At 50.2% G+C, this 23,847-nt stretch overlaps 1 protein-coding gene across 2 annotated transcripts in view; it reads right to left on the minus strand.

The window, feature by feature from the left end:
- The window catches only part of CHST3 (carbohydrate sulfotransferase 3), a 38,217-nt gene that overhangs the window by 10,152 nt on the left and 4,218 nt on the right, over window positions 1-23,847 (minus strand). The window contains exon 1 of one of the 2 annotated variants that reach the window (XM_059054235.2): window positions 23,257-23,340. The exons of the other annotated variant lie outside the window; for it this stretch is intronic. The gene's annotated coding sequence lies outside the window, so the exon portion shown is untranslated. Of the gene's footprint in view, window positions 1-23,256; window positions 23,341-23,847 lie in introns of those variants that run through there. 2 annotated transcript variants of the gene reach the window in all.

Genomic DNA, 23,847 nt, shown 5'->3' on the forward strand with positions numbered 1-23,847 from the left:
TCGAGCTTAGTGTCTGACAAGAGAGTAAATGGCCAGGAGCCGTTGGATGAACCAGTGAGAGAAGGAAGGAGAGAACGAGGAAGCGGATGGAGGCCTGGCTGATGGATGCCCCCCTGCGCAGCCCGGGGCTATCATTCCTCCCCAGGTTCCTCACATCCCAGGGCTCCAGCTTCCTCTCCCAAGAACAAACCATCTAAAACTTCCTTTTGGGCACATGTCCAACCTCAGCCAAGATAGAGCCAGAGTACGTGCTCCAAAGCTGGAGGTACGTGTCACCTGAGTGGCCGTGGGCCTCCAAGAACTCGTGAGGAGCTGTGGGCCAGAGCCACGAGGCGGACCACGGGGCTGAGGCCAGCCTGGTGGGTGGGGCCTCTACCCTCCACAGACTCGGAGGGAGCCAGCCCTGACTGGGACAGACCCTGCTGCCCCTCGGCCCCGTTTGGCTGTGCGGAGGGTAGGGGACAGCACACTCTCTGCCCCCAGGGCCTGCTCAGCTGCATGAGAAGCACATCCTGTGCAGAACGCTGACGGCTGCACGGATACAGGCCCGAGAACAGTCCCAGCCTCCCTATCCGCACAGGTACCTCCCGTGCCTCTCACGCTGAACCCTAGGCCCTGGGCCACGTTGGAGCTGACCCACCGCTCTGGGCTTTCCAGCCCTTGCCCAGTCAGGAGCTGCAGCAGAGGCTGGTGTCCAGGAGGCCCACAGCCATGCAGCCAGGCAGCCTGGTGAGGAGTCTGTTGGCTTGTTTGCAACTGACCTGGACGTGGGCCGAGATTCGTGGCCAAGGATGTGCACCCAGCTCTGGAAGTCCAACGTGTGAGAAGCGACTTGAGTGTCTCAGCAGACAGGGCTGGCTGAGTAACTGTGGTGCATTGGCACACAATGAAAGCCAGCCAGGCAGGGGTTAAAAATGCTGATGTGCAGCTACAAAAATGGAGTATTAAGTGATGATTCTTTTCACTTTCTACCCTTTTGGATTTGAATTTTTGACAACCATGCACATGTACCACTTTAATTAATAAGCTTTAAAATCTCATCTGAAACTTAAAAAGAGAAATGTAAGATTACTTAGGAAGCGGCATGGAAAATGCATTGGAAGAAGGACTGGAGGCCGGGAGAGCAGGCTGTCCCTTCTGCACTGGCCCAGGAGAGAGGAGGCAGCCTGAGCAAACAGGGACAGAGTGGACAAGAGGAAGGACAGACATGTGAAACCTTAAGGAAACCCGCGTGGTGCCTGTGACTTGCATAGCGTGGATGAGCCTTGAGGACAGTATGCTTGTGAAGTGAAATAAGCCAGACGCAAAAGGACAAATCCTGTGTGATTCAACGTACATGAGGTACCTAGAAGAGCGAAATTTGTAGAGACAGAAAGGAGAAGGGTGGTTGCCTGGCCCTGGGGGGAGGGGAAATAGGGAGTTGGTGTTTAATGAGGACACAGTGTCAGTTGGGGAAAATGAAAAAGTTCTGGAGATGGATAGTAGTGAAGGTGGCACACAACATGAATGCACTTAATGCCACTGAACTGTGCACTTAAAAATGGTTAAAATAGTACATTTTATGGTATGTCTATTTTCCACAGTAAAAAAAAAAAAAAAAAAAGAATTCATAAACAATAGGCAGGGTGAAGGAGGGCAACAGAGGACTCCAGGAGGATCCCTGGTTCCTTCCTTGGACAGCATTCCTGTTCTCTGCTGCACCCACAGCGCCTGGCACGTGGCAGGGCTCAACATGTTTGTGAGGTGAATGAATGGATTCATAACTGTGTTTAAGAATTGGCTGAGTTTCTTGTAGTTTCTCTTCCCCCATGTTAGTGAGGAAGATGATTAACATGCCATTGATTTTATATATATATATATATAGAGAGAGAGAGAGAGGGAAAGAAACAGAGACAGAGAGACAGACATAGAGACACAGACAGACATTTTGCAAGAGCCTGAACAAATTATACAGTGACTGTCTTGACTTCTTTGCTTTTACATATTGACTTTGAAGCCCTGTGACCTTAGGAAAGGAACTTAAACTTGAGTGGTTTCATTATTTATAAATGGGACACTTACAGCATCTACTGTATACTCAGTGGTCATGAGGAATTCAATAAGATGCTAGTGAAATGCTTAATCCAAGCCCAAGTTGTGATAAATGGTCCTACTAAGGAACCACTCACCCTGTCTTTACAGATGCAGCAGACTCTGTGGCTTGTGACTAGTGGCAAGTACTGGAATGGTTGCAGTGGGGTGGGGGTCTAAAAATACCAGGGTGAAGGAAACAGTGATAACCTGATCTGACCACAGCTACAAACACCCCTCAGGCAGAGCCAACATCTGCTCACTTACGGATAGCATTTGGCTCTGGGCATCTCATCCTCACTCTTAGACTCATCTGGGGATAAACTTGCTGACTTTCCCCATCCCAGGCACTGCAGTCACCTGTAGCCCTGAAGCAGCAGAGCAGCCGGAGAGAGACCCAGAAACACCATAGGCAGAACCCTTAAGGATGCTCTCTCCCCAGCTTCCCTATAGGCCAGAGCTGCTCACAAATTCCATTCGGGCCCCCATCTCCAGGAAGTGCTGAGTGCGCTGACAGGAGTGTGGCTGCAGAATGACAGAAGCCATGGTGTACAGTGGACCCCTGCGGAGTAGTCAGCTCCACTCTGGCTGTGGTGAACAGAGGCATCAGGCCTCAGATCTGTCAGGCTGAGGTCAAGTTGAATGCTGGTGGATTTTTGCCCCCAGGACAAAATCATGCTGTCAGCAGGGACTCAGGTCAGCAGCCTTACACAAAGCAGCTCAGCTTTCCAACTCTAGCTGTACTTGCCTTCAACTGCTCAAGTGTGCATTTCTTTCGGAAAGGTTCAAGAGAAATCTGGCCTATACACTACCCCACCAATCATGGAAAACATGGCTTTTGCCCTAAAACTGCAGAATGTCAGAATTGGAAAGGGTTTGGAAACTTTCTTATCCACCCTTCCTCATTTTTCATCTATAGCAATTCAGGTTCAGAGAAGGGAAGTGCTTGACCAAGGCATAACTGGATGGTGACAAAACTTGAACTACTACATAGGTCTCCTGCCTCCCAGGTTAGTGATGGCCCTGCCAAACTTTATCACCCTGACTCTCATGGCTTAGTCCACTCAATAACCTTTAGCACAGGGATGTCAAATAAATGGTACACATTCCATTCAGCAGTCCTATGCCTGGGGCAGACATCAATAGTCAATCATTGTCCTCTTTTCAGCTGAGACTAGATGTAGCCTCATAAGCCTTCTCAGTGCAGTGCCAATCCATTAGAGCAGGCATGTGAGATAAAACCAGTTTGCTCCTCCAACTTTAAGGGATCCTTACTGGCTACCAAACAAAATTCCTCACCCCCCTTTAGTTTACCATTCTGCTGTCTGACATCACCCCACAATGCCAGCCAAATTCCAAGTCTCCTCCTATATAAACCTTCCATTCAAGCACATGTGCCTTGTACATCCATCCTCCAAGCCTTTCATTTAACACATAAAGGCCTTTACTGAACAAAACACCACAGATTACAATTAATGGTGAGGTCACTAAGAATAGTTAAAGCATCAAATTTTTCAAAAAACAAAATTCCTTTTGAAAGGAACTGCAATGGATGCAAGGTTCTTATAATTCTACCTTTCTCCCTTGCTTGGCTTGTGCTTTCATGAACGAGAGTGGAGGTAGTGTAACAGAGAGCCTAGGACACTGCACAGAACGGCTGCCAATCCATTCCACACCACAGCTGGCAAAGATCTTCACATGGCTAATTTTATATTGTTACTCACATGCCTTTATATGTTTTTTATGAATAAGAGCCAAAATTTTAAAACTCTTAGGGCTTTCCTACAAAGTGTTTTTTGGATTTTGGGAAAATTTGGGCAAGTCCATTGGAGTGTGTCTTAAGTGTGAACATGATCTGCCATGGGTATTACAGCAGAAAAAAGTTGAGGCCAATTGCCTAAAGAAAGCATATAAAGGCAAATCAAAATGATGCGTGGTGCCACTTGTTCCCATACTAGATTGAAGAACCAAATGTTCCATAATATATTGTGTGGGTGAAATTCTAGGGAAACAACTGGCAGAAACTTGGTGCTCACCAGGTACCCACATGCCCTCTACTTTCCCCAGCCCCTCCTGCAGTTAGGTTGGGCCAGTGACCAGGTTCTGACCTGTGGGGATGTAGGTTAAAGTGATATAAGCCACTTCAAGTCCTGGTCCTTAAAATGATCCCACACATTCCCCAGGTCCTCTCTTCTCTTGCTGTGGCAAGACTGGAGGCCACATGTTCCAACTAGCTTAATACAAGATGGAAGCAGCCCAGATCCTGAGCCACTGCTTGGAGAGTCACCCCACCTGCATCAGATGTGATGCAAGTACAAAATTAGCCTTTGTGGTGCTGAGCCACCATGACAGGATTTCTGAGATAACTGGGAAGAGAAAAACTCTCAATGCATAAGCCCATGATCCCCTTCCTGCTTTCTCCTGCTGACTGACATTCCTAAGGAGACTTTCTGCACTGGAGAATGTTCACGTAAGGGACAGATGGAAAGGAGAATTTCTTTTGCTCCCTGTTTTTTTTTTTTTCCCAATCTTACTGTCTTCAATGCAGAGGATACAGAATTTGGATCGTCCAGGGTCATCTGCAGTCCCACAGTTTCCTCAAGACCCCATTGAATCCTTCCTGTTAACAGTAGGCAGGGGCTTTATTCCTTGTGACTCTTCTCTTTTTCACCAGGGAGTTCTGCCCACCATTCAGGCGCCAGATCTGTAGGGGAGGTAGCGGTAGGAGAGAGGGGAGCAGCCTGGGTCTTAGACCACACTGACTACTGCTATTGTCTGGGCTGACCAATGGCCACGAAGGAGTCCATCTACACCCAGCCCTTGGAGAGGAGAGACGGAGTCTGAAGGTGGGGAGATAGGTCCAGGCTGTCCATGTCTAACTGCTCTGAGGACTAGACAGGGGGGACTTGCAATTAGACTTGGTTTGGGTGCCAGCTGTCCCATTTATTCTCTAGTGATTTTTAAAATTAATTAATTAATAACTGCGTTGGGTCTTCGTTGCTGTGCGTGGGCTTTCTCTAGTTGTGGTGAGCGGGGACTGCTCTTCATTGCGGAGCACGGGCTTCAGTAGTTGTGGCACGTGGGCTCAGTAGTTGTGGCACGTGGGCTCAGTAGTTGTGGCTCGCGGGCTCTAGAGTGCAGGCTCAGTAGTTGGTTGTGGTGCACGGGCTTAGTTGCTCCGCGGCATGTGGGATCTTCCCGGACCAGGGCTCGAACCCATGTCCCCTGCATTGGCAGGCGGATTCTTAACCACTGGGCCACCAGGGAAGCCCTGTCTGGTGATTTTAAGCAAGGTATTTAACTGTTCTGAGCCTGGGTCAGCCCCACAGGGTTGTTGTGAGCATTGGGTAAGCTTTTGTGAGGCTCTGAAAATAAGGAGGACTGCGCACAGGCTGGTCATTATTACAGGTCTGGACCAGTGTGAGCCAGATCCTGTCTATGCTGATGGCACTGTTGGTTTACACTCTGCCCGCACATCTCTCTCCCAGCTGGGCTGCAGGCTGCCGCAGGGGAAGGACACTGGCTGATTCACTTTGCCTTTTCTTACGGAACCAGCCCAGAAAATCCTTGCCTGCTGTGGCTTTGCTGCTGCTATTACTATGGGCCAAGGACCCTCCTTTCTGGCATGATTTGGAGGGCCGCTCACCTAAATGCATCAGGTCCCAGGCCTAGACACACCTGGATATGGCAGTTGCCAAGCAGTTTCAGCCTTCTCAGCTGGGAGGGCAAGTCATTTCAATTCCTGGGCCAAGGCCGAGCAATTGGAAGTGGCTGCCTGAAGCGTGTTTGAAAAGGTCGATCTCCGCAGGAAAAGAGTGTGGTGTCTGCTTGGTGATGTCTGCTGCGGCTAGAGGGGTAGCATGCTGTTGTGCATTTGCTGAATCTTCTTGAGCACTGCTTTTCGACCCTGACAGCATGTGAGAATTATCTGGAGTTTCAGAAATTGCTGAGGCCCGGGTCCCACACCCAGAGATTATGATTGAACTGGTCTGGGTATGGCTTGGGCATCAATTGTTTAAAGCTCCCTAGGTGATCAAAGATTGAGAGCCATGCCTTAGAGAGCACCCAGCTTCCTTAGAGCGCGCCACCTCAGGGCATCTCAGACAGCAGAGCTGCTGCCGGTGTGCACCCTAGCTCAGCAGCAAGGCCATACTGACAGGAGAGTTGCTGATCTCTTGTTGACCAGGCGTGGATGCCGGGTGAACATGCCAGTATTCTTGTTTTACTTGGGATACGGTGCTTGGGAAGCTTTTAGGCCTATGTTTGAGTGGTCCATTTAAAACCAGCTCCCTTATACCGTGGCATACTGCTCAGCAATAAAAAGGCATGCACTACAGATAACAACAACTTGAATGAATTTGGGAGGTATTGAGTGAACAAAGCCAATTTCAAAAGGTGACATACTGCATGATTCCATTTATATAACATTCTTGAAATGACAAAATTATAAGATAGCAGAACAGATTAGTATTGCCAGGAGTTAAAGAATGGTGAGGGCAGAAGGGAAGTAGGCATAACGATAATACAGCAACATGACGGGTCCTTGTGGTGATGGAAATGTTCTGAGTCTTGCCTATATCAGCATCAGTATCCTGGTTGTGATATTGCACTAAAGTTTTGCACCACTGGGGGAAACCGCATAATGGGTTCAAGGGATCTCTCTGTATTATTTCTTAAAACTGCACGTGTACCTGTAATGATCTCAAAACCAAAAAAAGTGTAATTAACTAGAAAAAAAGAGAAGAAAACCAGCTGCCACAACAGTAGGCAGGTTTTAAAGAGGTCTTTGGAAAATGGAGCTAGAGGTGGGTGATGGGCTTCCCTGGTGGCGCAGTGGTTGAGAATCCGCCTGCCGATGCAGGGGTCACGGGTTCGTGCCCTGGTCCGGGAAGATCCCACATGCCGCGGAGCGGCTGGGCCCGTGAGCCATGGCCGCTGAGCCTGCGCGTCCGGAGCCTGTGCTCCTCAACGGGAGAGGCCACGACAGTGAGAGGCCCGCGTATCACAAAAAAAAAAAAAAAAAAAAAAAAGAGGTGGGTGATAAGATTGAGCAGAAATGGCCTTCCTGGGGCAGGAGTGAAGGAGTTGAGTCCAATCTGGAATTCCGAGTTTGGCTTTTTGGAACACCATGGACTGGCCACCCTCCTGGGGTCTATTCATGTGCAAGGACAAGCTGGGGGCTTTCTGAGGAAGTAAAACGATGAGGAAGCCCATCCTCACAGTAGGGGAAGAAGAAAAGACGGGGACAGGACTCTGGAGGGGATGACACGACATCTGACCCTCTCATTAGCTGGAAGGCCTGGTGTGAGCTTCAGATAGGAGAGGAGCTAGGAGGCCACTCGGGACTAGGTGCTCAAGCTGTGCTGCCACAGGGCTCAGAGACCCCAAGGAGGCCTGAGCAGGTGGGTCAGGCATGGCCTTGAACTGAGGAGATCTGGGCAGCCATGCTAACTGTGCCCAGTTACCTTGCACTCAAGGGTTGGTGATATCTGGGGATGCCTGGTTATCTCTGAACTGCTCACGGGACCTACCACTGGGCAGAGCAAGCTTCAGGCTGCTTTATGGCAAGTCTGCAGCTCCCAGGCAAGAAGGAGGGGGAGAAAGGTTTGAATAACTAAGGTGGAATTTTTGAAAAGTGAATATGTTGGGGAAAGTACCTAGTGAGCCTCTGGCTGATAAAAGCTCACATTCAACCAGTAAGTTCATTTGCTGAGTATTTGCTCTGGGCAAAGCATGGGAAAGAGGCATTGGGAATAGAGGGAGGAAAAGAATCTGTGCCCTAGGGGAGCTGAATCATAACAGAAGTTAACACTTCTAATGAACCAGGCACTGTTCCAAGCACTTCACACACATAAATATATTTAGTCCTCAGAACAACCCTGTGAGGAAGGTACCACAGCACCTTCATAGATAATAATCACCACCCCCTATTAAAGCAAGCGGTGGCCAAACAACTTGCCCTCAGTTATAAGGTGCGATTGGAACCCAGGAAGTCTGTCTCCACAGTCCGCGGACTCAACCACTGTGCTGTAGCGCTGAGCGGGCAGATTTAGCCAAAAGGCAGGAGCTGTACAGCAGTGGGCAGATCAGAATCTTGGCCAGGACCCTTACCAACTTGTGTGACTCTGAACAACTAACTCTCTGGACCTCTTTATATCTCACATTCCTTCTCTAAGACATGCATGGCCCCAAAGGCAGGGCTGCAGGAGAGCCTTCGAAGAGATGTGCTTTGGAGGCACTGGGCCATTGCTGGCCTTCCGTGAAACGGGAGCTTACTCGTCACCCCAGACAAGCGGTTGTCACTGGCTGAAGGTGACAAGGAGTAGAATGCTGCTCCTGGCCCCAACCCTGCAGTTCTGCACGGGAGCTGGGTTGCTGCAGCAGGGCCAGATCCCAGAGACTGAGTGGGCCTGAAAGTCTGAGGCAGCATCATGAAATGCAGAGGCAAGAATAGGCTGGCACCCTGTGAGCTCCATTCCTTCAGAATCAAGTCCAAACTCTTCCACATGGTGCTCCACCTGGAAACAACCTGGCCCACCCTAGCATTCCAATTGGCCGTCACATGTTCCCCCATATGCAGCCTCCCCCCGGCCAGACGTACCCATCACTAGCAAAGGACACAAAGACAGAGCATGGCAGAACTGGGATTTGAATCCATGTCTGTTTGGCCGCAAAGTAGGGGCAGTGCAGTAAGGTGGAGAGAGCACAGATTAAGGGGTCAGATGCACCTGAGTTCCTCCTGTTCCAGCTCTGCCATCCGTGACCCCTAGCTGTGTGACCCCAAGTGAGTGCCTCATATTTCTGTGCCTTGTCTATAAAATACGGTTAGTAATAGCCCTGTATTAACACATTACCACAAACTTTGTAGCTTAAAACAGCACATATTTATTACCTTCCAGATCTGAATATCAAGTCCAAGGTCAGTTTCACTGGCCTAAAATCAACGTGTCAGCAGGCCTGCATTCCTTCTGGAGTCTCTGGGAGAAACTTCTTCCTTGCCTTTTCCAGCTTCTAGAGGCTGCCTGCTTTCCATGGCTCATGGCCCCTTCCTCCATCTTCAAAGCCAGCAATGGCTGGTTGAGTCCTTCTTAATGCATTACTCAGACCCCCTCTTCTGTAGTCAAATCTCCCTATTATAAGGACCCTGATGATTACACTGGGCCCGCTTGGATAATCCAGGATAAGCTCCCTATCTCAAAATCCTTAATCACACTGCCAAGTCCCTTTTACCATGTGATGTAACATGTCCACAGATGTGGGGATTCATATGTGGAGATCTTGTGGGGGGGGAATTATTCAGCCTCCCACAAGCATGTACCCCATGAAACCGGATGCTGCAAGTTAAATGCTCAGCACAGTGTTTAGCCAGTAGGAGACTGGTGATGCTTAATCTCAGCTGGGCATGAGAAGCACTTTGAGAGCTTTTACAGAGTAGTGCCCGGGATTCACTCCTGAAAATTTGGGGGTGGGGGAAGTGTCTATGCTTTGCAATTTTTATAAGCTCCCTAGTGACTCTGTTGGGTAGCCAGGGTGGGGCTGACTATAATAAGCACTGAATTCATGTCAGCAGTTATTCTTATTCCCACAGCTACTTAGCACTGAGCCTCAGTGCCCAGGAGCTGGTCAAAAGATGCTTGTTGAATTAGACTGAAGTGAATCACTCCTGGGGCCCCAAACTACCCCTGGGATGGGATGGGAGGGGTGAGAGGGCTTCTCACTGCTGCATCAGGGCCTGAAGAATGAGGTTCTGTGGGCAGACAGAGGCCTTGGCCTCTGAATCAACCTCACACCCAGAAGTAGCTGCCTGGGGGGCTGGAGTCTTTCCTCCTCTCCGAAGTCCAGTCAAGGGGGCCAACTGGGCAGAATCCAGTCATCAACGGGCCATTGTTAATGGAACAGAAGGGCTCTGTGCCCATTTAACACTTCTCTCCCTCACGAAGCTGCTCCCAGCTGAGGGCTGGCTTCTGGAAAACTGCAGGGCTGGGGCAGGGCCCCAAGGCTATGAAGGGGAAGGGGAAGGATTAGGGGTGGGGGCTGAGTCCCCTGATTGGAGGAACAGAGGCAGCTTGGAACATAGGCCAGTTTCAGAAGTTAGCAGGCTGGAAAGCTCGAGTGCTGATGCGGGCACTCAGGCCGGGAAGAGTTTCCCATTAAAGCTGGCAATCCAGGGATAGTGAAACCCACCAGACCCCAACCAGAGCCAGGAGACAACTTTCTCCATGGGGTGGTCACACTTCACCTACCTTCTTCTGTTGAAAAAAACAGAAAGGTGAAATCCACATGGTAAATGACACCTTTCATTGCCTTATAGAACAGTGTTTTCAAAAGGGCTGGGGGTGTTTTATGTTCTGTGGGCTTGGTATTAAGAGGCAGGCAATTCAACCAGGATTGGGCATAAATGTCTTTTTGCTTAGCAGACCTTTTTTCAGCACTTGATATTAATAGTGAGTTGGATTTCAGGAGGGTGGTGTTGAAGATCCCAAAGACAGTGCCTGATCAGCATCCTCAAAAATGCCAGAGACCTACAACTTATGTGCTAGCCATCAGTAGTTATTATCTGTTGAATACAGAAAATCCTCTGGTAGTCTCTGCCAAGGGAGTACATTGTCTTAAAACATATTCTAGGAGGGTGGGGTCTCAAAGTGGGGTCCTGGGCCAGCAGCACCTGGGAACTTGACAGAATGCACATTCTCAGGCCCCTCCCCAGACCTCCTCAATCAGAATCTCTCGGGGTGGGCATGGCAAGCTGTCTTAACAAGCGCTGCAGGGCTTCCCTGGTGGCGCAGTGGTTGAGAATCCGCCTGCCGATGCAGGGGACACGGGTTCGTGCCCCGGTCCGGGAAGATCCCACATGCCGCGGAGCGGCTGGGCCCGTGAGCCATGGCCGCTGAGCCTCCGCGTCCGGAGCCTGTGCTCCGCAACGGGAGAGGCCGCAACAGTGAGAGGCCCGCGTACCGCAAAAAAAAAAAAAAAAAAAAACACACACACATACACACACACAAAAAATAAGCGCTGCAAGTGATTCTGATGCACGCTTAAGTTTGAAAATCACTGTTCTAGAGCCATACGTTTCAAATTTCAGTTGTGCAATCAATTTGGTAGGTTGTATAAGCTTTTATTTTTTTTAAAGAACAGAATCGTATAGACAGAAAATATCAGAGTGTATTAAGGATGCGTAATAAGGATACGCACGGGTTTCATACGACTTTCGTTTCAGTGATGTGTGTGTGTCTCTGTCTGAGGCTTTGGTCCAAAAGATTGAAAGCCACTGTTCTAGCGCCAGAGTGTACTACAGAAGGTCCCTGACTTAAGATAGTTGTCTTTTAAGATGGTGCAAAAGCGACATACATTCAGTAGTAACCGTACTTGAATTGGGGCTAGTGATATGCTGTACGATCAGCTGGGGCTCCCAGTCAGTCACACCGTCACAGTTAGGAGGGTAAACAACTGATACACTTACACCCATTCTACACCCACACAACCGTTCTGTTATAAACTTTCAGTATTCAATAAATTACATGAGAGGTTCAACACTCTATTATAAAATAGGCTTTGTGTGAGATGATGTTGCCCAACTAGTTGTAGGCTAATGTAAGTGTTCTGAGCATGTTTAAGGTAGGCTAGGCTAAGCTATGATGTTTGGTAGATTAGGTATATTAAATGCATTTTCAATTTATGATGGGTTTATCGGGATGTAACCTCATCATAAGTCAAGGAAGATCTGTGATTCAACTGGCTCCCTTTTCGTAATTTGTCTGAATTTAAAGAGGTTTTAAAGATCCTGGCACGAACAAAAAGATTTGTGCAGCGTATGGAGAAGGTGCTGCGACTGATGGAACGTGTCAAAAGTGGTTTTTGAAGTTTCGTGCTGGAGATTTCTTGCCGGACGATGCTCCACGGTCCGGTAGACCAGTTGAAGTTGATAGCGATCAAATCGAAACAGTAATTGAGAACAATCAATGTTATACCACGCAGGAGACAGCCGACATACTCAAAGTATCCAAATCAAGCCTTGAAAATCATATGCACCAGCTTGGTTATGTGAATCGCTTCGATGTTTGGGTTCCACATAAGTTAAGCGAAAAAAAACTTCTTAACCACATTTCCGCATGCGATTCTCTACTGAAACATAATGAAAACGTGCTGTTTTTAAAACAAATTGTGACGGGCGATGAAAAGTCGATACTGTACGACAGTTTGGAATGGAAGAGATCGTGGGGCAAACAAAATGAACCACTGTGAACCACACCAAAGGCTGGTCTTCATCCACAGAAGGTGATGTTGTGTATATGGTAGGATTGGAAGGGAGTCCTCTATTATGAGCTCCTTCCGGAAAACCAAACGATTAATTCCAACAAGTACTGCTCCCAGTTAGAACAACTGAAAGAGGCACGTGACAAAAATCATCCAGAATTAGTCAACAGAAAATGCATAATCTTCCATCAGGATAACGCAAGACCTCATGTTTCTCTGATGACCAGGCAAAAACTGTTACAGCTTGGCTGGGAAGTTCTGATTCATCCTCCATATTCACCAGACATTGCACCTTCGGATTTCCATTTATTTTGGTCTTTACAAAGTTCTCTTAATAGAAAAAATTTCAATTCCCTGGAAGACTGTAAAAGGCACCTGGAACAGTTGTTTGTTCAAAAAGATAAAAAGTTTTGGGAAGACAGAATTATGAAGTTGCCTGAAAAATGGCAGAAGATAGTGGAACAAAAGGGTGAATGCGTTGTTCAATAAAGTTCTTGGTGAAAATGGAAAAAAAAAAAAAGATCCTGGTGTGAAAGTTCCCTTGCCCCACACCAGGCCCTCATGTAGGTTATTGAACAGATGAGAGGGGCCGCTTTGGGGGCAGACAGCCTCTTTACAACACTGGCCTAAAGCTAAATTAAATTGTGCATTTCCCCCATGTTTATAAAACTTTCTGTCCCTCCACTGCCCCCCTTTCTTTATATATAGGCCTAGAGAAGTATGTGGACCAGATAGCTAACCAGTTACATCTGGATGTAGGGTTGAGGGGTGATTTGTTGCTTTCTTCTCAGTATTCATCCATTTTACTTGAATTGTGCATATTAAACATCTATCATTATTACAAAACTAAAGCCATTACTTAGGGACTTCCCTGGTGGCACAGTGGCTAAACTCCACGTTCCCAAAGCAGGGGGCCAGGGTGTGATCCCTGGTCAGGGAACTAGATCCCACATGCATGCCGCAACTAAGGAGCTCATGAGCTGCAACTAAGACCTGGTACAATTAAATAACTAAATAAATAAATATTTAAAAAATAAAATAAAGCCACTATTTAAAAAATATAAAGCTGAGGAGGGTCCATCGCTGTGTGGAAATACAGAAAAGGGAAGGCATTTGCCAAGGCAGGATAGTGCTGCCCAAAGGGCCACCCCTCCCCCATTCACGCCCTAAGTCTGAGCCCAGACCCCACATATCCCCAGAGCCCTTGCCCACATTCATAATGATTCCCTTAGAGGAAGAGCACTGTCCCCCCTACCCCACATCTGTCACCCTCTTAGAAAGCCCTTTGGCAGCTCCAGGTTCTCCCACCAGCCCTCTGGATCCTTACTGCCACGCTCTCCTTCCTTAATCAGATGAGAAAGGGAGGTACAAAGAAGCTAAGTGGGGCTTCCCTGGTGGTGCAGTGGTTAAGAATCCGCCTGCCAATGCAGGGGACACCGGTTCAAGCCCTGGTCCGCCACTATTGAGCCTGCGCTCTAGAGCCCACGAGCCATAACTACTGAGCCCGCATGTCGCAACTACTGAAGCCCACGCACCTAGAGCCCATGCTCCGCAACAAGAGAAGCCACCGCAATGGGAAGCCCTCACACCGCAACGAAGACTCAACACAGCCAAAAATAAATAAATTAATTTTTTTAAAAAAGAAGCTAAGCGACTTGCCCAAGGTCACCCAGCAGGAGGTACAAGGCCAGGATGTGAAGCGCAGGGTCTGCTGAAGGCCAGTCTCAAGGACAGGGCTCTCCTAGCAGCATTCTTCTCTGCCTTGCACCATTCTTATCACTTTCTGCTTTATATTAGAGTTAATGTTTGCTGTACAGCCCCTGATGAATATATTGGGGAAGAAGAAAGGAGGGGAGGAGGGGAGAGAAAAGGAGGGGAGCAGGGAGGCCTCTGGTCACACTCAGGGTAGGAGTGGAGATGGGTGGACCTTACTTGTGTGAGCCCCTAGGGGACTCTGAACATTCAGTCCAGCCAAGAGGTAGCACAGTCTGGTCAGATCACCGTCACCAGGCCCTGACCCCACAGGCCCCTGCCCAGCCAGACCAGAGGGCAAAATGGAGAAGGGGCAGTGGGGAGCCAGGAGTTTCACCTGGAGCCTGAAGGACCACTCTTGGAAGCTGGGGACAGCCGGGGGCTGGCTGCCTGGAGCTGTGGGGGATGAGGGGTGTGGGGTGGGTGAACCCAAGGTGACCCCTGAGGGGTGGGGACTGGGACCTGGGCAGCCAGCACCGCTTGTAAGGGACAGTCTTGGGCAGAGCTGCACTCTGCAGGCGGCCCCTACTATTTCCTGAGCTGCAGTTTTTCAGTTGTGCCTCAAAAACAGTGGTGGAACTGGAAGCCCAGTGCAGTATGATTTGTTTTAAAACTAGACAATTTAAAAGCAGCTTACACACAAGAAACTAATATTGCCGGTTGCCTTCGTGGAAAGACCTGGGTGTCTGGGTTAGGCGCGGGAAAGAGATTTCACCACACATCCTTTTGTACCTTTCCAATCTTATACAATGGGCATGGTTTACTTAGTTTATAAAATTTAATAAAAATAAAAATAAAATAAAAGCAGGTATCAGTTTTCTACCCGTAGAGGTAGAGGAAAAGTTCTTTTGAGGTGAGACTCTCATTTTGGAAAAGTCATTTGAACACGCTTTTGAATTTAAGCAGAGGCAAAGCCAAAATCTTACCGCAGAAGGAAAATCTGGGGGCAGTGAGAAGCAGAAGTGCCCCTGCAGTCGAACGTAACAGTCTACTTTCTCTGTGAGAAAAGTGACAACTCTCCAAAAATTATTACTATGGTGATCAGGCCTGAGACTGACAAGGAGGAAGTAACTGGCTTTGGTTCCCCCCCACCTGTGGGGGGAGGGGTGTCTAGAGGAGCCGCCCTGTACACTGGGGAATCCTGGGGGATTCCCAGACATCCTTGGAGAGGGCAGGTGAACTTGTGCTGACCACATGGGCCTTGGGCATTAAAGGAGACAACGGAACCCTGAAGGCTGCAGACCCCACAGACCTCTGGGAATCTGGCACCTGTCTGTGGAGAGCAAGGCAGGGTGTCACATGCTGGGTAATCACCAAGGCCAGACCTCTCGTGGAGGCCCTTTGTTTCCTGCCCTTCCATAGACAGGCTCTGCCAGGGCCAGTGTGGGGCTGGCACTTGGGCAGAGAGGGAATCTACCCCTTGAAGCCTGGGGAGGAGCTCTATGGCTTCAAAAGTGCTCCCAGAGAAATGGTGACTCATAGCTCAAGGGAAATCAGAGCTTTTCTCACTCCAGAGGTTATTTGCCTTGCAACATCAGGATCCGGTGATTGCAGATGAATCAGAAATGCAAGCCTGAGAACAGCCAGCCTGCGTGGCTCAGTGTCAGAGGGCAGGCTAACCCCTCCCTCCTTCTGCCTGTCTCTTGGCAGAAAAAAGACTTAAAGAGTCTCAGTTCCTCTCTTTTCTGGCCAAGGGAGTTCTGGTGCACCAGAAAACCTCTCTAAGCCTCAATGTCCTCACCTGTTAAATGGGGATAACCGTGCCTCCCTTGCTAGGTCGTGGTGAGAGTGAGAGGGCACCACTCAGCACAGGGCTGGCCACCAGACCCTCCTGCGGTCTGAGAGGGAGCTGTGAGTGGCAGCAGCAGCTGCAGCAGCCTGGCATCCTGCACCCACAGACTGCGCTGAGGAAGCTGGCACTTGGCCCCTTGCTTGACTCATACTCCTTTTCCAGGTTTGGCCCCCCAAAACCAGGATAGGCATCCCCTGAGCCCCAGTGCTCCTTCCAGAGGGGAGAGTCTCACCCCAAATGGCCACATCAGCAGGGTTTGCTCAGCCAAAGAAGCTGGAGCTCTCTGTCACCTCCTAAATGTCTGCACAACCTCCAACAAGTTCTGGGGCGTAACCCACACTCTGAAATGAAAATTCTCCTGGCACTTCCTGTCTGTACCACACCATTTGGCAGACATAAGTTCGGTACAGCCCACATCCTGTGATTCTCCGATGGCTTTATTTGAGGCTGGAGTGGCTAAGAGCATAGGCACATCTGGAGTTGGACAGCAAAGTGTTTGAATTCTGGCTGTGTGACCTTGGACAAGTCACCTAACCTCTCTGGGCCTCAACAATGGCATCTATAAAATGGGGCTACCTCATGCAATCAGATTGACACAAATAAATCACTCAGCTTGAGGATGCCTAGTACATAAAGAGCTCTCAGATACTCAACTGTACCTTCTAGGAAGGTGGAGGCTGCTGGGACCTGGCATAGCATGAGCACACAGCTCAAACAGGCTTTACTTTAAAAAAGTGATTCCAATGGAATAGCAGGCACCATTCTTTTTTTAAAAAAATAAATTTATTTATTTACTTATTTTTGGCTGTGTTGGGTCTTCGGTGCCACGTGTGGGCCCTCTACAGTTGCGGCGAGTGGGGGCCACTCTCCTCCACGGTGCGCGTGCTCCTCACTGCAGTGGCCTCTCCCGTTGCGGAGCACAGGCTCTAGGCGTGTGGGCTTCAGTACTGCGTCTCGCGGGCTCAGTAGTTGTGGCTCGCGGGCTCTACAGCGCAGGCTCAGCAGTTGCGGCGCATGGGCCCAGCCGTTCCGCAGCATGTGGGATCCTACCAGACCAGTGCCCGAACCCGTGTCCCGTGTATTGGCAGGTGGATTCTTAACCACTGCGCCACCAGGGAAGTCCCGCAGGCACCATTCTTAAGGGAAGAGCAGCTCTAAAACCTCGACACAGCTGTCCCCTTCCTACCCAGAATTCCAATCACAGGCCTGGCATGGAGGCCCTTTTGGAAGCCGTTCATGCTCATCATCACTTCCAGAAGCTCCTGCCTCATTCGGGTTTATGAGTGGGGGTGGCGTGGAGGCCGCAGGCAGGGAGGGGACCAGTGGGAAGATGGGGCTACAGAGGTTGGGGAGAACTCAGGGCAGGAAGCCGGGGAGCTGACCTGGCCCTGCTGTCTGGGTGTGAGGGTCCCCTTGCAGGACTTTGGGCACGAGGACTGGCAGGTGGGCAGCAGACAGCAAGACTCAGTGATGTCATGTTTTCCCAAAATGACTCAATGGCTTGTCCCTGAGCTCTGAATGGTGAGCTGTGTGCTGTGGCCTTGGGGCCTCCTCATCTCCTTGCCTTCCAGACTTGCCTGCATCTCTCCTTCCCCTGTCACCTCCCACTCTCCCAGCCTAGGGACCCATGGCTACAGCATCCATGCTCTGCTCCTGGCTGCGACTCCAGCCCAGGGGATGTCCCCATGCTGCCTCTGTCATGTCTCTCTAATGTCCATGTTGAAGAAAGAGCTAAGTGCCAGACAGACCTGGGTTTCATTACTACCTTTGCCTCCACCTGGCTGAGTGGCCTTGGGCAGGTTACTCTGCCTCTCTGAGCCTGTTTCCTCATCTATAAACTGGAGACTTTGCTAACAATTTTGCTAGGTTGTATGGAGCTGAGTGAGAAGGTCTGTAAAGTACTTGGCACACAGCAGGTGTTTAGCAAACAGAAAGTATGACATCCAAAGCCCTCTATGATCTGACCCCAATTTACTTTTCTAGCTGCTTTAAAAAAAAAAAAAAGGATAATAGCTCACTCCTCTTGATGCTGTGTGCCAGGTACTGCTCTAAACACTTGTATAGAAACACATTTTATTCTCCTGTCACTCCCCCGTGATGGGTACTATTAGTATCTCCATTTTACAGATGAGAAAACAGGCACAGAGAGGTTAAGCAACTTGGCCATGGTCACACAGCCAATAAGTGGGGATTGAGGGTCCTCATGCAGGCAGCCTGGCTCTAGACCTTACACATGTAACCACAACTCCATCCTGCCTCATCTCTTCTTTGTGCATCCTACAAATTGAAGTTCAGCCCAACTGGACTCCTCACCAACCTTTGCATTCAATCTGAACTTTCCCATGCCTGTGCTTTTGCCCAGGTTCCCTTCTTGCACTGGAACCCCCACCTCCTCCATGAAGCCTTCCCCAAGTCCTCCCTCATGTCCACCTTTGTGGGCTCATCACAGTTGGACTCAAAGGTGGTTATTTGTGCCTAGGGGTCCTCTCCTCTTCTTGCCTAGAGGCACCTTCTGCTACCCCCAGCCAACCTGGCATGGTTTCAGGCATGAGCAGGCACCCAGACAGGCGGTGCCCTGGCCAGAGCACCTAATGTGTGCTACCTGGGCGGTGTGGATGGAAACCCAGCACACAGGGCCCTACTACTTCTGTGAGGACAGCTCAAAGGCTGCAACTGGAACCACCCCTGGGAGGCAGCCTGCAAGTTGGGCTTCCTTCTCTCTGCTCAGGGGAAAGGACTCAGCCATGCAGGGCCTCCATTGCTTGGGGGTCAGCTTTGAAACCCGGAGAGGATGAATGAATGTCCATCCAGAAAGGGGACAGGACTGAGAACTGCTTGCTGGTGGGATTGAGTAGTGAGGCCCATAGTGCAACCATCCACCAGGCCACCTAATTCAAAGGGGCCTCTTGGAGCATTTCAGGCCCATCCTTGGGATTCCAGACCAGTGCCCACAGGGTAGTAACTGCAAGAGGCCATCTGCCCAGGGTCTCACTCTCCCATTCCCTCCCTGTCCCACACAGGGCCTCTGGTTCACATCAGCTGCCCCCTTCCACACACCGTGACTCCCACCACCTCTGCCCAGACACTGATCACTCCCTAGGCATCCTATCCTGGGAGCCTGGGCACCGACCAGTGCCTCCTTCCTCCTGCGGCCAGGTTTCACACCCATCACTCATGGTCCCACAGTCAGGCATGGGTACTCAGTGCATGCCTAGGGCCGTGCTAAGCACTGGAGATGCAAGGAGAACAAGGCAGACTCTGTCCTGCTCACAGAGCTCACTACCTGGTGGAGACCACAGACCATGAAAGCAGCCAGGGCAACACAGCGGGGCAAAGTGTGAGGACGGGGATATGCAGGCAGCCATACGGAGGGCCGCTGACTGAGGCTTCTAGAAGGAGACATCCAAGCTGAGGCCTGAGGATGAAGGGAGCTGACCATGAGAAAAGAAGGAAGGAAAGAGTGTTCTGGGCAGCTGGAAAGGCTACAGAGAGCAGGACACGTGCATCTGGAAAGAGGTCAGTTTGGAACCTGGAACACCAAGTACGTGACAAGGGCTGGTGAAAGAAGAGGCTGGGGATGATATTCACTGGGAGATCACAGGGCCCAAGGAAGCCATTCGGGGACTTCCCTCATGGAGCAGCGGTTAAGAATCTGCCTGCCGATGCAGGAGACATGGGTTTGAGCCCTGGTCCGGGAAGATCCCACATGCCACGGAGCAACTAAGCCCGTGTGCCACAACTCCTGAGCCCATGTGCTGCAACTACTGAAGCCTTGCACGCCTAGAGCCCCTGCTCCACAACAAGAGAAACCACTGCAATGAGAAGCCCAGGCACCACAACAAAGAGTAGCCCCTGTTCACAGCAACTAGAGAAAGTCCAGCGCAGCAATGAAGACCCAACGCAGCCAAAAATAGATAAATAACTTTATTTTTTTTTAAAAAAAGGAAGCCATTCAGCATGTTGAGCAGTTTGGTGCTTACTCCACGGTAAGGTTTCTGTCTTGCCGGAATGGCCTTCGGGGAGACAGAGGCCCCCAATCTGCCAGTTCTTCCTTGCCAATAATTTAAATCCCTTCTGCTGCCATCAGCGTCACTTTCTGAGACCTGCCATTGCCAAGGGGAAGCAGAAATCAGCAGATGGCCGGCCTTACAAAAGAGGCTGTTTTCCGAGGGCAGTGCCCTGCCCAGTGAGCCTTGGGGAAGGCCGAGGCTCAGACTTTGGCTTGCAGCGCCCGAGACCAGCCTCAGTACTGCCCAGTCAGACACCAGCAGCATGCCCTGGCCACAGTTACGAAATGACTGTCCTGGTGAGCCATTCCACCTCTCCCTGTGGCCCCAGCAAGACGGACACACCCAGGGTCAAGAGCACTGACTCTGAAGCCAGGCTGCAGGGCTCAGACCCAGCTCTGCACTCATCAGCAGTGGGGTGTGAGCAACTTATCCCATCTGTCTGGTTCTGTCTGCCCGTCTGTACAACAGTGAGCACAACGGTACCTATCTTGAGAGCATCCTGTGAGAACTCTGTGAGTGCGGGCCCAGAAGGCACTAATTAAGCACAGGGCTGTGCATGCTAGCTGTTAGTGCTAATATTTCCTGTGTCCCCAGCCCTGAGGCACCTGCACGAGATGGAAAATGAGGAGGTAAACTAAAAGGAAAGTAGCATCTCTCAGAATAAGAAGAGGACAGGGTGCCATACCCCTGAGGTCATGGGGGGATTGGGGGGGTTCCAGTTCTTCATCCTGTGAGGATGACTTCCCCTTCCTGGTTCTAGGTTTGCAATCTTGGGCCTCTTCAGGCGTGTCTATCCTAACCCTGCAGAGACAGGCCCCAGGCATCCTCCAGAGGACAGCCAGGGGCCACAGCCCGGGCTGCCTACCTCGGAAGTTGTGAAATTCTTTGCTGAAAATCAGTGCAATCTCAGCCAGGATGGTGGCCCAGTTTGTTTTCAAAATACTTCCTCAGGGCTTCCCTGGTGGCACAGTGGTTGAGAGTCCGCCTGCCGATGCAGGGGACACAGGTTCGTGCCCCGGTCCGGGAAGATCCCACATGCCACGGAGCGGCTGGGCCCGTGAGCCATGGCCACTGAGCCTGTGGGTCCGGAGCCTGTGCTCTGCAACGGAAGAGGCCACAACAGTGAGAGGCCCGTGTACCGAAAACAAAACAAAACAAAACAAAAAAAAACACAATTTCCTCAGATAGCCCTATCTTGGCTCAGACATGTTAGCACTTTCCAGAATCCTGCAGATGGTGAGGCAGCTGGAGAGGAGGGGAGAGGAGGGAAGCGGAGAAGAGAGTGGGAGAGGCCTGGGGCCAACGTTCAGGTAGCTGCACGTGCCCACATGGGCACAGGCACCGCACAGCATGCTCGGACAGGCGCACACAGGATGGGAAGTGGGTCAGACTGTAGAGGGGGGTCTTTCAACCGTCTAAGCTGTGGAGCCTTCTTATGAACCAGAACTTTCCTAGGAAACCCAATATGTAGAAAAGATAAATGGGGGACTTCCCTCATGGTCCAGTGGTTAAGAATCCACCTTCCAATACAGGGGACGCGGGTTCGATCCATGGTCGGGGAACTAAGACCCACATGCCGTGGGGCAACTAAGCCCATGTGCCGCAACTACTGAGCCCACATGCCACAAGTACAGAGAAGCCTGCACACTGCAACGAGGAGCCCATGTGCAGCAGCTAAGACCCGATGCAGCCAAAAATAAATAAATAAATAAATATTTTTTAAAAAGATAAATGGGGGGAGAGGCCTGGATCCCCCCTTCCATCAGACCTTTGAGGGGTCCTCGTTGAACTCTGGGGCTCCATGGAACCTAGTTTGAAAACTGATGCTGCTAAAGGAATCATACCCTTCTCTGGGGGGAGTTAGTGCCCATATTGTTTTAAGATAATGAGCCTCTGAGCTTCCCTGCTGGTGCAGTGGTTAAGAATCTGCCTGCCAATGCAGGGGACACGGGTTTGAGCCCTGGTCCAGGAAGATCCCACATGTCGCAGAGCAACTAAGCCCGTGCGCCACAACTACTGAGCCTGTGCTCTAGAGCCCGCGAGCCACACTACTGAAGCCCGCACACCTAGAGTCCGTGCTCTGCAACAAGAGAAGCCACTGCGACGAGAAGCCTGCACACCACAACAAAGACCCAACTCAGCCACAAATAAATAAATAAATAAATAAAATAATGAGCTTCTTAAGGGAAGATGAAAGTATGTTTCTAATAAATTCTAATTTGAGTCTAGTACAGAGAACGCCACACATCCTGAGAATCAGGACTCAGAAAGTGCAAAGTGATTGATCCTATTCGCTGACAAGTTTGTGAGCACCTCTCTGGGAAGTATTGTGCCCTTGGGCCTGAATATTTGGGGCACAGAGTATGTGGTGAACAATAGTTAGAACACCTAGTATGTACAGGCACATTTCTAAACTCCTCACAGATACAAATTCACTTATAGCCCCATTACTTATAACCCATTACCATCCCCCTCTTACTGATTAGGAAAGTAAGGCCCAGAGAGGTTAAGGAACTTGCCCAAGGTCACACAGTTACTAAGCAGTACGGTGCGCATTCTGGCTTTAGAATATGTACTCTTCACTATTACATAATTTGCCTTTTGGGATGAGTGCATCCCTGTGCTTATGTATCTGTGTGTGTGTGTGTGTGTGTGTGTGTGTGTGTGTGTGTGTGTGTATACACTTTGGCCCATGATGATGTGTGCTAATCTGTATGTGGGTGTGCAGCCTCTTTCCAAACAAGACTGCAAGTCATGGGGCTTACCCCTCAAATTCTCTCTTGGAAGCTTGACAGCAACAGGCCAAAGGGGCTCCTGATTGGAGGCAGGACTCAGAGCCTCAGGGTGGTGCCTGTTCCCCAGATCCCAGGGGTTTCAGTTTGCTGACCCAGCCTGGCATAGGCACGTCAATGGAAAGGCCCCCCCGCCCCTCCCTGGGACTGAGTGGAGCCCTCAGCTGCCAATCCCACCAGGGAAGTACCCCCACCCTAGCACCCTGCTTCTCCCCTTCTCACTGGGTGCTGGGTTTTAGAGTGGGTCAACTGAATAAAATGAAGTTATTAAGTTATCACAAGTTTACTTCATACTCCACAGACAAAGAAACTTACAACAGTGAACTCACACCACCAGAACCCTAAACTGATAGGGCCTAAGCTCACAGAACTCCGGTCAAAAGCAAAGACCCCGGACATTCTGGTTAGTCCGGGAAGCCCTATACTGTAAATGGGGTTTTTAGGGTTTCTTCACATGGGAGCCCACCTTGGAGAAAAGTAGCTGTGGTCCATCCACTCTAAACTGATGTTTAAGATTTAAAGCTTCCTCAGATGCCACAAAATTGGAAAAAGCCCCACCATTCTCCATCAACAAAGTCAAACTCACCTCGAGCAGGGCCAAGGCAGGGAGACTTCCTCAGATGGAGCAGGGCTGTGCTGCAACCCCTAGCTGTCTCTTCTCCCACATGCTCCCCTTGTCCCCAGCCACCAGTATGCCAGCTTCCCAGTGTCCTGAAGCACAAGGACAGCTGGCGGTGGGTGTGTTCCCTGACTTTTGAAGCTCCCTGAGTCAAGGAGGAGGGGCTGGATGGGGAGGAGGCAGGAAGGAGGGAGCTGGTAGGGCAGCCGGTGAGCCAGGTGTAAGCACAGAGGCCAAAACAGAGTTTCCCAGGCTAGCTGTTTACTTGTGGCATTCAGGAGAGGCTGAGCTGCAAATTGGCTTATTTATTTTACATGCTTTTCCTTCAAATCGTTTTCAGAGAGCCCTCTGGAATCCCAGTGATAAATTTCCCAGAGCCTAAAAAACCCCACGGTCCCTGAGCACACAGCCATCTCTGTGGGGCAGGGGGGTAAGGGGAGGCATGGGAGGAGGGTAGAGGCATAGAGAGGGAGTGATGGGCCGCTAGAGACCTGAAGTTACTGGTGGTCAGGGGCTCGCTCCTGTGGCCTGCATGCCCCTCCTTCCAAGTTTGCAGAG

This window comes from Kogia breviceps, chromosome 2 (genome assembly GCF_026419965.1).
Source record: "Kogia breviceps isolate mKogBre1 chromosome 2, mKogBre1 haplotype 1, whole genome shotgun sequence".
Classification (NCBI taxonomy): Eukaryota; Metazoa; Chordata; class Mammalia; order Artiodactyla; family Physeteridae; genus Kogia; species Kogia breviceps.